This window comes from Prionailurus bengalensis, chromosome B4, assembly GCF_016509475.1.
Source record: "Prionailurus bengalensis isolate Pbe53 chromosome B4, Fcat_Pben_1.1_paternal_pri, whole genome shotgun sequence".
NCBI classification, from domain to species: Eukaryota; Metazoa; Chordata; class Mammalia; order Carnivora; family Felidae; genus Prionailurus; species Prionailurus bengalensis.
In genome coordinates, this window is record NC_057358.1 from 91,839,477 (window position 1) to 91,851,843 (window position 12,367).

Genomic DNA, 12,367 nt, shown 5'->3' on the forward strand with positions numbered 1-12,367 from the left:
AGGGATGCCTGGGTGGCTCAGTCAGTCCAGTGCCTGACTCTTGATTTTGACGCGGGTCATGATCTCATGGGCGAGACGGAGCCCCACGCAGGGCTCTATGCTGACAGCTGACAGCATGGAACCCGCGTGGCATTCTCTGTCTCCCTTTCTCTCTGCCCCCACTTGAACGCACGTGCATGCTCTCTTTCTCTCAAAATAAATAAATAGACATTTAAAAATAAAAAAAGAAGAGCATTTGAGTTCATGCTTCTTGATAGGATTCCTGGCAAGCGCTATCAGACTGGAAAGATTGCTACATGACCAACAGGATGTAAACTGGTCATAAATACTAGAATTTAAAGCCATGGACTTTGTATGCCGCCATTTCATAAACAGCCATGCCATTTCCAAAGACTATACACCAATCAGGTCTCCCTGTCACTGTGGTTTTCTGGCCTTGTCTTGCTGTGTGAAACAGTAATCTCCACTTATCTGGGATTTTGTTTTCCATGGTTTCAGTTACCCGTGGTCAACTGCGGTGTGGAATCAGATGATTCTCCTTCTTCTGTATCATCAGAAGGTCAATCAATGGTAGCCTAACACTAAGTCACAATGCCTGAGTCATTTACCTCACCTCGTCTCATCTCATCATATAGGCATTATATCACCTCACATCATCGCAAGAAGAAGGGTGAGTACGGTACAATAAATATTTTGAGAGAGACCACAATCACATAACTTTAATTACAGTATATTGTTATAATTGTTCTATTTGATCATTATTTATTGTTGTTAATCTCTCACTGTACTTAATTTATAAATGAAACTTTACCACAGGTATGGTATGTATAAGAAAAAACATAGCATATTAGGGTTCAGTACTATCCGTGGTTTCAGGCGTCCACTGAGGGTCTTGGTATGTATCCCCCACAGATAAGGAAGAACCACATTGCATTTCATATATTGCATTTCACTATATTGCATTTCACTGAGAACCTTCACTGTATAGCTTACACAGTAGTTGAGAATGTGGAATTTGCATTCAAAGCCTAGATTTTTACCATCGATGGTCTATGTGGTCTTGACCATAACATAACCTTGACACTCATTTTCTCATGTGTAAAAATGACCAACCTCTCCACACTGAGGTGAGCATTAAAGAGGCAAAAAGCGGGGCGCCTGGGTGGCTCAGTCGGTTGAGCGTCCGGCTTCGGCTCAGGTCAAGATCTCAAGGTCCGTGAGTTCGAGCCCCGCGTCGGGCTCTGTGCTGATGGCTCAGAGCCTGGAGCCTGTTTCGGATTCTTTGTCTCCCTCTCTCTCTGCCCCTCCCCTGTTCATGCTCTGTCTCTGTCTCAAAAATAAACGTTAAAAAAAAAAAAAATTTAAAAGAGGCAAAAAGCTTGGAAAGCTACCACTGGAATTGTTGTAAGTAGAGGAAGAAGGATTTCCTGGGAATCAGGGTCCAGAGTGCAGACTCCTAAAAAATTAGACAGTGTTGCAGTTTCTCACCCATTTCTCCCTTTTTTTTTTTTTCCAGACAGAATCATCTTAGGAAAACCTGTGATAATTGTTTCAGAACACTTTTCACTTTTCCCCCCTAGTTAGTATATAAGTGCTATATATTCCTGGAATTCACTCAAACAGGAGCAATCACAACCACCTAGACACCGAGTGAAATCCCCATCTGTCAGTACTTAGGAAAGCAGATCTAGGGGCAGGATACCTGAGTCCCCATGCCAGCACTGCACTATTAGCTATGTGGCCGCTTTGTGCCAGTTTCCTCAACCGTAAAATCAGAGAGTAATATTATCTACCTCATAGGGTTGTTGTAAAGATTTCAAATAACTAATACGTGTAAAGGGCTTTAAAAAGTGTCACATACTAACTATCAGGAAGTATCAGTATCATCAGCAGCATCATTATCATTATTTGTCTTCAGGATCGCACTCTGCCAAGAGACAGGAACTGGTGGGCAGGGGACCCCCATCCCCAGCCTACAGTGTAAAGATTGCAGAGTTAAGCTTATTTATTTCATCTCCTCTGATCATAAACCCCTTATCTCCATATTATGCCCGTAGGGGTTTTGCTGAGAGACTTGAAATTTAAATAAGATCGAGCAATGTTGTGCTGGGGCAGGGGATTTTTCTTGAACTATTTACACTGGTACGAAATTTAACACCTAGCCTGCTGGTACACTTGAATACTCCATCCGCTGTCTAGTTTTGCCTTCTGGCACCACCAACCGGAATGATGCAATGTTCTGAGCTGTGGTCAGCAGGACTTCTGTTTATCTTCTTTTAATGTATCCCAGCTGTGCATAACTGTCATGTTTTCAAGCTACCCAGCACCTTCCAAATACTCTCAGGATGTTTCAGAAATTGGCAGCCACATGGACCTGGCTTCATCAGAGCAGAATCCAGAAAACTCAAATTCCCAGACTTCCTTGCAGCTAAGACACAAGCGCTGGGACTACATTTTGCCAACGAGTCACGTGCTCCTGACTCTTTGGTTTAAAAACAAGCAACTTAAGGAAACAAGCTTTGGGAGGAGTCCATTTTGTTTGTTTTGATGGGAGCAGAGGCATCCAGTAATCAGGAGCAGCTCGCCTAGGGATTTCCTCCGGTGCTCAGTGGGCAGCAGAAGTTACGGTTTGCTCATCAGACTGGTTCTGATGCATGCTTTAGATGGTTCCCGTAAGTTCAGACTCAACTACGGTTGTATGTTTGGATTCCAGCTCTCCTCACAATTCTGTGAGCTACGTAATATTTTTATCATAAAATCCTTTTCCGGTTGATCAACCGAAGCTGGTTTGTGTTGCTTTCAGCTATATCTATGAGTAAAGTAAATAACAGGAGATATATATTTAAAAATATATTTTTTGGGGGCGCCTGGGTGGCGCAGTCGGTTAAGCGTCCGACTTCAGCTCAGGTCACAATCTCGCGGTTCGTGAGTTCAAGCCCCGCGTGGGGCTCTGGGCTGATGGCTCAGAGCCTGGAGCCTACTTCCGATTCTGTGTCTCCCTCTCTCTCTGCCCCTCCCCTGTTCATGCTCTGTCTCTCTCTGTCCCAAAAATAAATACACGTTGGGGCGCCTGGGTGGCGCAGTCGGTTAAGCGTCCGACTTCAGCCAGGTCACGATCTCGCGGTCCATGAGTTCAAGCCCCGCGTCAGGCTCTGGGCTGATGGCTCGGAGCCTGGAGCCTGTTTCCGATTCTGTGTCTCCCTCTCTCTCTGCCCCTCCCCCGTTCATGCTCTGTCTCTCTCTGTCCCCCCCCCCAAAAAAAAAAAAGGTTAAAATAAATAAATAAATAAAATAAATAAATAAATAAAAATATATATTTTTATATATTTAAAATATAAATGTCATTTATATGTTATTTAAATGTTACTTAAGAATAATGTTATAAATATAAACATAATAAATGTTATTTAAAAATGGCAGTTGATACAATTATGTCGACCCTAAATGTACAAATTTCTTCTCCATATTTTTCAATAAATATTGCTTCTACAGAAACAGAAAGACTTTGTTTAGGCCTTTGCAATGGACAATAATGCTTTGCCATTGTAATGTCAAGTTTACCTTATCAATGATTTTTCTAATTATACTACAAAATAATAAGCGTCTTAAAACAACATTCGTGTTGTTTAACACACAAAATTTCGTGTCTTAAAACAACAACAGTTTTGCTATGCTCACAGATACAGTGGGTCAAGAATTTGGAAAGGGCTCAGAGGAGATGTCTCCTTTCTCTTCCAAGATCTGGAGCCTCTGCTAGGAAGAACTGAAGAGTGACTCATGACTGGGAGTTGGAATCCTCTGGAGACCCCCTTTTCCTTGATCATCTCTGTTGCTTAGCCTGACCTACGCAAGGACTAGGACTACTGACCGGAGGTCTTTGCTCCCTCACAAAATACTGCCTCAGGGTAATCAGACTTGTCACTTGTCAGTGGAATTATAAACAAAGGGGATGACGGTACAGTGTCTTTCATGGCCCATCTTGGAAGATGCATACCCTATTGTTAATTCCAGCATACTCCATTGGCCAAAGCAGTCATGAGCCTGCCCAGAATCAAGGGGAGGAGAATTAGACTCCACCTCCTAATGGGGAAGTGGCAAAGCCACACCATAGAAGAGCATGTGGGATAAGAGGTGTTGTTGCATCCGTTTTTGGAAAATAAAATCTGCCACGGTGATGTTGGGAAAATGGATTTAGAATCTAAGTGTTGATTAAAGGATGTCTAGGAGTCACAATCAGACATTTAAACTGCTGGGGTACTTTGAGGTTTGATGTCATTTTAATACTCTTTATCTGGTATCGATCCCAAAAGGGTAAGTTGACTTTCTCAATTTTGCTTTCTATTTTTCACCCATCAGTACATAATTTGAGTATGGAATACTTGTCTGGAAGAATCTGGTGACTACCTATATTCTGAATACTAAAATATCTAAGTAGTCCAAATTCATATATAGTTTGTGTTTTCTTCCAGCTTATCATAAGTCCCTGGTGCTATGGTTCCTCTGCAAAACAGTTAAAGATCCCTTGAAAAATCTTGTTTTGCTTTCACAGAAATGTCATGAATATAAAGTCTTTTTGATGATAAAAGGAATTTTATGATGCTCATGTATATCCTTTAGTTTTATAGATGGAAGATGGTGTTGATAATGGCACAATAATTTATATCAGACTCACTGAGCAGATCATTGCAACTGAGTTTTTCACTGAAAAATTCAATTACATTTCTCTACATTTTAACACCACTGCCAAAGGATGCACTGAAATCTTTCCTAACTCCCTTCTAGACAAAAAAAAAAAAAAAAAAAAAAAATGTTCTGCCACAAAGAGTCTCTTAAGATTCTTGAAGGACATTTCTCCTTGTCAGTATGTATTCTGGGGGAGAACTATGCTGTTTCAAGATACAGGCTCATCAGTTATTCTCTCGGTAAATGTAAAAGCTTTGACTGTCTGATTGCAAAGACAACACCTGAGAGCTATTACTCTTAATGTATCAAACCTTTCCAGAAGAAGATATATCTACCATTTTTAAAATGTCATGTGTATTTGTTCCTCAAGTCTAGGGCTTAAGTCTTACCCATTGATGCCCAGTTCAGTACATTTATGTAGTGTTTGTTCAACAACCGCCTATGGGCAAGAATTTTATGATTGCACATTACTTCCATGTACATATAGTTCATACTACAATACTGACTTTTTAAATATTTGGCTAGGATCTTCAATTTTTAACTTCTGATGGCTGACATTCCATGAGATAATCATCATATTCATATTTTAAGGTATTACACTTCATGCATACATACCTTGTCTCTATGCTACAAAGTCAAATCCATGAAGACAGGAACCATGTCTATACTATATATTTCCTGCACCTAACATAGTGCCTCATACAGAGTAGCATTCAAAAAACATTTGTAAACTGATACAATGATTGATTGAATAAATGAAAGAATGATAGGATAGGTTTGGATCTTAGGTCTCCTTGTCTTGTTCATTCATTATTTCATGAATCAATCTCATCCTAAAAATAAAGGTGGTAATATCCACATTGTTACAAAATGGGACCTCAGCTTCTTTAGAAAATAATTGGCTCAAATCCTAAATTGCCACCACCAGAAAGGATTTAATTTCTACCAGCAAACTATGTAACTTGAGCTAGATTTCCAGGAATGGTTCTTGATTGGTCTGATCAATCAGAAGTGTTGCACTGATGTGCTAAAAGAACAGGAAGTGACCAGAATGTAGTCATCTAACTGCAAAATTCCATTTTTATACAAGTTCTCTATGATTGCAAGGGCTCACCCATTTCACAGGCTGCATTATAAACATTAACACATTCACCATAAAAATAAAACCCTGGCATCGTTGTTAGTCAGTAATTAAATTCTAGGCACATCCAGAATTTTGCTGGCACGTACATTTTAATAATGAGGTTGTCTTAAAGGCTCTTGAAAGGTAGTAGAAGACTTCATTGCTTAACCGAAGTCTGCCAATTATCCCTTAACTTTGCAGTTCTACTAGGATCAATCATCCATCATATTGTGGTATTTTAACCGGTTACAAATTAAACAGATAAAGTAATAAGAAAAGAAAACTAATTTTCCTAGACTACCCTAATGCTGCCAAGCATAAAAATGCACTTAACTGAGAAAACTGCTGAGAGATTAATACAGAATTTGTGTGCTACTAAAGAAATCATTACAGCAGCTAAGTTCTGGGAATATAGCCTCTGCAAAAGTGAAGGGAAAGATCTTTTTTCAAAAATAGTGGTGCAGTAAGATTAGATATTTATTCTCTACTAATGCAAAAAAGGATTTTATTAGTGTAACTTCATTTAAAGTCACAGATGCAAATCTCAGTGAAGAAAAGATTTCAATGGCTACGCAATTTAAATTATATTATTAGCTCAAAGGAAAAGGATGACATTTAACTTAAAACAAAGAAATCTACAAAAGGGATCATAAGCATCAGCTAAAATAAAAAAAAAAATAAGCTATCTAGCTTATTTAGAAAAAAATCTAGTTAAGTTAGAAAATCAAGGATAAAGAACATTTTTATATCACATGTTAATTCTTTATCACTGTCCCTGTTGTCATCATTGTTGTCGTTATCAACATCGTTGTCACCACCAACTCCCCACCACCACCACAGCTATTCTTTACCAAATGGCTACTCTTATCTTACATACAAGTATCTTATATACATTTTCTAATTTATTCCTCAAAACAACTCTGAGTTAAGTTTTATTATTGCCTATGGTCGACTCTTGAAGAAAGTGAGGCCAAAACAGGTTAACTAGCACAAATTATTTGCCTAAGCCTTGTAAGTGGTAGGTTCAAACTCCCAACAGTCTGATTTCACATTCCCTCATAATGATCATCTGTCTAGATATTTCTGACATTATGTATGATGGCCACAGGAGCTACCGACAGAGCAAAGCTGCCAGGCAGCTCATGGGCTACATGAAGCTTAACAAGGTATTATGTGACTCGTTTCAGGTAAATGAAACTTCCTGGTTCTCAAATGCCTCACTGGTGGCAGGACTAACCTAGAGATTTGCAACTGGTTGGCACCAACTGTTCAGGGGGAAAACCTGGACATTTATGGGGAGGTGAGATCACAATGATTGCGGACCACTCTTCTGGGCATTTGGTGGGCAAGAGTCAGTCACCGGGGTTGTAATGAGTGGGCAATTCCGCTAACAGGAAAACTGTCTTATGTTCTGCTTGATCTTGCAAATGCTCCAACAGACATTCAGATGTTAGATAAACCCTTTTTATAACTCTTTGAATCTGTACATTAACTCTTTTTTCACACGTAAACACCAAGTATTTTGCTATTTTAATACACAATGAATTTTCCAGGAATGCACCTACCATGTTTGTACGTGTGGGTGACTGGGTATGTGTGAGTGAATCTTGCTTCGTTTTGAACTTTAGCAATAATGGTACACCATCTAGGAAAATTATACCATTGATATGAAGCCAATTATGGTATTTGATCTGACAGCATGTGTGGCTGTTCCATTTATGATGATTCTATGAAACAGGTGCAAGCATCTGACTACTTCTATATGTCTTCCAGAGAAGTCATGCTCAAGCGTTTATATATTGATACTGAGGCATATGTAATTTTTATACATCATAAACACAATTTGTATATAAATTATATAAACTTTAAGTACACATATATAACTTTATATACATACACTTAATTTTACATACATACGTAATTAATTATTCTTTTTATTTTTCCTTTACATTTCAGTCAGGGTGTGATATTGATTTTTTTTTAAATATATTTGAGTTGATTATATGGTTGGTGAGATTTATTTTCAGCCACAAAATTGTTGTTACTAAATTTTTGCCAAAAAAGGGTACAGTGGTTGTGACAGCCTACAGACATTCTGGACTGAGTGGTATCTAGGGTCCCACCTAGATAAATTCTACTTAAAATTCTACTTCATCCTATTAAATAAAGCCATAAGCAGTGATTTCCTCTACAAACGTGACTACAGTCAAAATCAAAAGTAAACTGCACACTCCCTCTTACTTAGCATTACTGCTCAAAGGACACACACTTTATATTTCTGGAAATTCTCTGATTTGCAAATTTATATAAGGGGAACTGCCTTTCTTAGTCTAGGCGGCAGAAAATGGCATTCCACATCCACTCCTGCATATCCAGCCTTTCCTCTTAACCCACACAAAATCATACCTGGCAGAGTCAGTCAGATTAGAAAATGAAATGAGACTATGCTCATAAAATGATTTTAAATCAAAAAAATATGTGAAAGAGTGAGTGAACGGAATAGCAACAGAAACAATGAATGGCAAATGAGAGAAATGATGTGGAATTAAAGTAATTTGATTACTCTGCACTGTGGGCCAACATTATGGAAATACTCAGAGGATTACAATGAAGTATCACATTGTAAATGAAGAAGAGTTTAAAGTTTCCTCAGTGCCTTGCCATCTGGAAAGTTCCCTTAGTCAAACAATCATTAAACAAGACTTCAGAACTATTTTCAGAGGGATATGAATGGCCTTTCTGAGGTCCCTTCTCACCTTCAGGTTCAGCTGACTAAACATTTACTGAGCACCCGCTGAACAGATGGGCGGAGCACTGCGCTGGGTGCGAGGGAGGGCGATGGAAATGAGGAGATTCCTACATTCCACATTCCTGCCGGACACACACATATAAATAAATCTGAAGTGAGGAAGACAAAAAACAGTTACGAGAAGCACAAAGTGCTAAAGGAGCCCATGAGAGGAAAAAATTCATTTCAGCTGGAGGAATCTGAGAAGGCTTCTTGGACGGGGTAGGATTTGAACTGAGCTTTAGAGAGAAGAAAAGCTTCGATAAGTAGAAATGAGCAGGAGTGGGGAGGGAGCCCAGACACAGGACACAGCTTGAACCAAGGCTTGGGAGAGGAGAAGGCATAGGGCACAATGGAGTGATGGTATTACGGTAGAAAAGGGACACTGGAGAGGGCCAAAATAAAGCTATCTTTGAAATCCAGGTTGAGGATTCTGTATATTCAACATTCATTATACAGAGCACCTTCTATGTATCTGACTCTGTTTTAGAGAGCAGAGATACACCAGAAAACAAGGCAGATGAAAACCTCATGGAGATTACATACTTAGTTAGAAAAAAATAAGAAAGAATATATAGTAAGTCAGAGGCTGAGAAGTATCGTGGAGACAAAGGAAGAAGGGAAGAGGACTTGGGAACTTCCAGTTCAGAAGGTCCAGGGCTCACTGAGAAGGTGGTGCTCCAACAGCGGCTTGTAGGAGGTGAGAATATATGGAATGGGGACTCAAGAACAAATCATGACCACCACACTCCAATTGGAATGGCCAAAATCTGGAACACCAGCAACACCAAATGCTGACAAGGATGTGGAGCAATGGGAACTGTTCTTGTTGGGAATGCAAAATGGTACAGCCACTTTGGAAGACGGTTTGGCAGTTTCTCACAAAACTATACATACTGTTAACCATATGATCCAACAATCACACTCCTTGGTATTTACCCATAGGAATAAAAACTTATGTCCACACAAAAACCCATTCACAGATGTTTATAGCAGCTCTATTCATAGTTGCCAAAATTTGAAAGCAACTAAGGCATCCTTTATTCAGTAGCTGCATGCATAAATAAATTGTCACACATCAGATAATGGAACATTATTCAGCACCGTAAAGAAACGAGCTACGAAGCCATGAGAAGACATAAAGCTAACTTCAATGTGTATTACTAAGTGAAAGAAGCCAACTGGAAAAGGCTACCGACTGTAGGATTCCAACTACATGACATGATGGAAAAGGCAGAACTATGGAGATAGTAAAGAGATCTGTGGTTGCTGGTGGGGGTGGAGGAAGAGAGAGGAATAGGCAGAGTACAGAGGATTTTTAGAGCGGTGAAAATATTCTGTACGATACTATAATGATCGGTATATGTCATTAGACATTTGTCCAAGCCCATAGTATGTGCCAAGTGTAGTTACTCTAAGGTAAACTATGGACTTTAGGTGATTATGACACTAAATGTAGGTTCATTGTTTTGGTAAGAATGTACCATTCTGGTGAGTGATGTTGATAATGGGCAAGGCTCTGCATGGGTGGGAGCAAGAAGTATATGGGAAGTCTCTGTACCTTCCTCTCAATTTGGTTGTAAAATAAAACTGTTCTTGAAAAAGTCCCTTAAAGAAGAGAGACTGTGAACAATTTACGGAATCAGATTTACATTTTGGGGTGATAACTCCAGAAACAATATGGCTTACTGATTTAGGAGTGCACTGAGGAGTGGGTAACTAAAGAAGCGGCAGACTGCATTGCACATCATATAGTGTTCATGATTTCTAGCTATATAGCAATGTATAAAACCATGCCTACAAATGCCAAATGGCAAATATATGTCAGTGGTTACCTTTGAGATGGAAGAAGAGAGAAAAGGAAGGAAGCAAGAAGGAAGGTGATGTAGGAAAGGGTCTTCAAGTGGATTTTACTATCTCTGTTTTCCTTCTTTTTTAAAAAAATATGTATTTATTTATTTTTGAGAGAGACAGAACACAAGCAGGGGAGGGGCAGAGAGAGAGGGAGACACAGAATCCACAACAGGCTCCAGGCTCTGACCTGTCAGACAGAGCCTGATGCAGGGCTTGAACCCATGAACCATGAGATCATGACCTGAGCTGCAGTCAGACGCTCAACCGACTGAGCCACCCAGGCGTCCCTCTTTGTTTTCTTTTTTAAACCAGTAGTGAGTTTGCTATATTGATCTCTATTCCTATTTGCAGTCTGAAATAGTTCACAAAAAATAAGACCATTGTTAATGTGGACACTAGGAATAATTAAAATAATTCCTGTGTAATTACATTATTATGATTACCATTTGCTATGTACCAGGCACTATGTGATACCCAGGAACTACCTCAACCAACCCATACAACCACCCTGTGGAAGATGGTCTTGTTGCTATCTTCCACTTACAGGTAACAAAACATAAATGGGACACAGAGGCTAGGTAATTTGGATGAGGCCATACAGCTAGCAAACCAACCCATACAGTCTCCAAACCAAGGCAGCCAAGTTCCAAAGACTCTACTCAAAACCAGTGAACAAAACTGCCTCTCCAACAACAAATAAAAGCTTGAGCTGGAGGAAACTGAACATGAAGGAAGGCTGAGAAAGATAGCAACAGAGTTAAGAGGCGGTGTCAAGGCAAAATGGACTGAACAGCAACTAGTTACAAGATTCACTCACTCACTCATTCATTCATTCATTCATTCATTCATTTTTTTCAATGTTCAACTTTCAAAGCATATTTCTTGAAGCTTATGTGCCAGGTTTCATTCCAGATGTTGCATTATAAGAGTAGATAAGACAGCTTACGGGTAATTGGAATATGGTGTGATTAGTACTCTAATAAAGACATACACACAGGGCATGGGAACCTGTAGAGGGCCTGTCTAAAATGCAGACTTCAGAGACAAGTTCAGAGACGAAGAGGGAAACTGAGCAGAGGCTGAGGTGTCTATTTGCAGTATCGGAGATGTTTAACCACGGCTCGCTTGAAGAAATGCAAATAAATGGTTAATATGGAGAGAAGAAGGGACTGTAAGTATTTGCAAAAGATGAAGCTGGAGCAGTTAGCAGAGGCCAGCTTATGAAGGGCATGGTCAGCCATGCAAACGTAAGGAAGGAGCTAAGGATGGATGAAATTGAGAGCAAATTCAGTGTGCAAGAGATGGGGCAGATGAAGCCTAAGAACCTCACATTTTCTAAAATTGTGGATATAACATCATCTGCTAAGAGAAGGGGAGGTGGGGGCAGATGAAAGCTTTAGGACAGAGAACATCAGAAATATTCACGTTAATTAAACTGACAGGAAATTAACAGGGGATCCAACATAAATGCATCCTGACAAAACGGAGGATGTAGTGAAGGTAAAGTGCCTTGACGTTGAGTTTATCGGTCAGCGCACACGTCGATCAACATCACAGTTGGGAGATTCTGATCCATTCTCGACCATTTAGGAACGGAAGCAAAGAGGTTGCAGGAATAACCAGGGAATAACGACAACCATGGTGGGCATGATGGATTCCGGACTAATTTTTAAATTCTTTGTAAGGATTCAATGCTAGTAGTAATAAAGAACATAGGCTATATTGCTTCCAACTCAAAGAGTTTATATGGTAATTAGAATTGAGCAGAAGTAACAGGAAGAAAATGCCAGCCATGGACAATAAGTGGTGGGAACATGGCAGAACACATGTAACTAATTTGTAGGAGCCAAAGATTAGCCAAATGAATCTCAAAAGAACGTTGTGCTGATTAACTGACTGTACCTTAAAAATTAAATAGA

The 12,367-nt window shown here is 39.6% G+C and overlaps 1 protein-coding gene and 1 long non-coding RNA gene across 9 annotated transcripts in view; one reads left to right on the forward strand and one right to left on the reverse strand.

Annotated features, from left to right (window-relative positions):
* GRIP1 (glutamate receptor interacting protein 1) overlaps window positions 1-12,367 on the reverse strand; it is a 687,726-nt gene that overhangs the window by 474,280 nt on the left and 201,079 nt on the right. The gene's annotated exons all lie outside the window — the stretch shown is intronic.
* Window positions 1,393-5,029, forward strand: LOC122472955. Its single transcript, XR_006294565.1, has 2 exons — window positions 1,393-2,672; window positions 3,740-5,029. It is a non-coding gene; the product is annotated as an uncharacterized LOC122472955 (long non-coding RNA).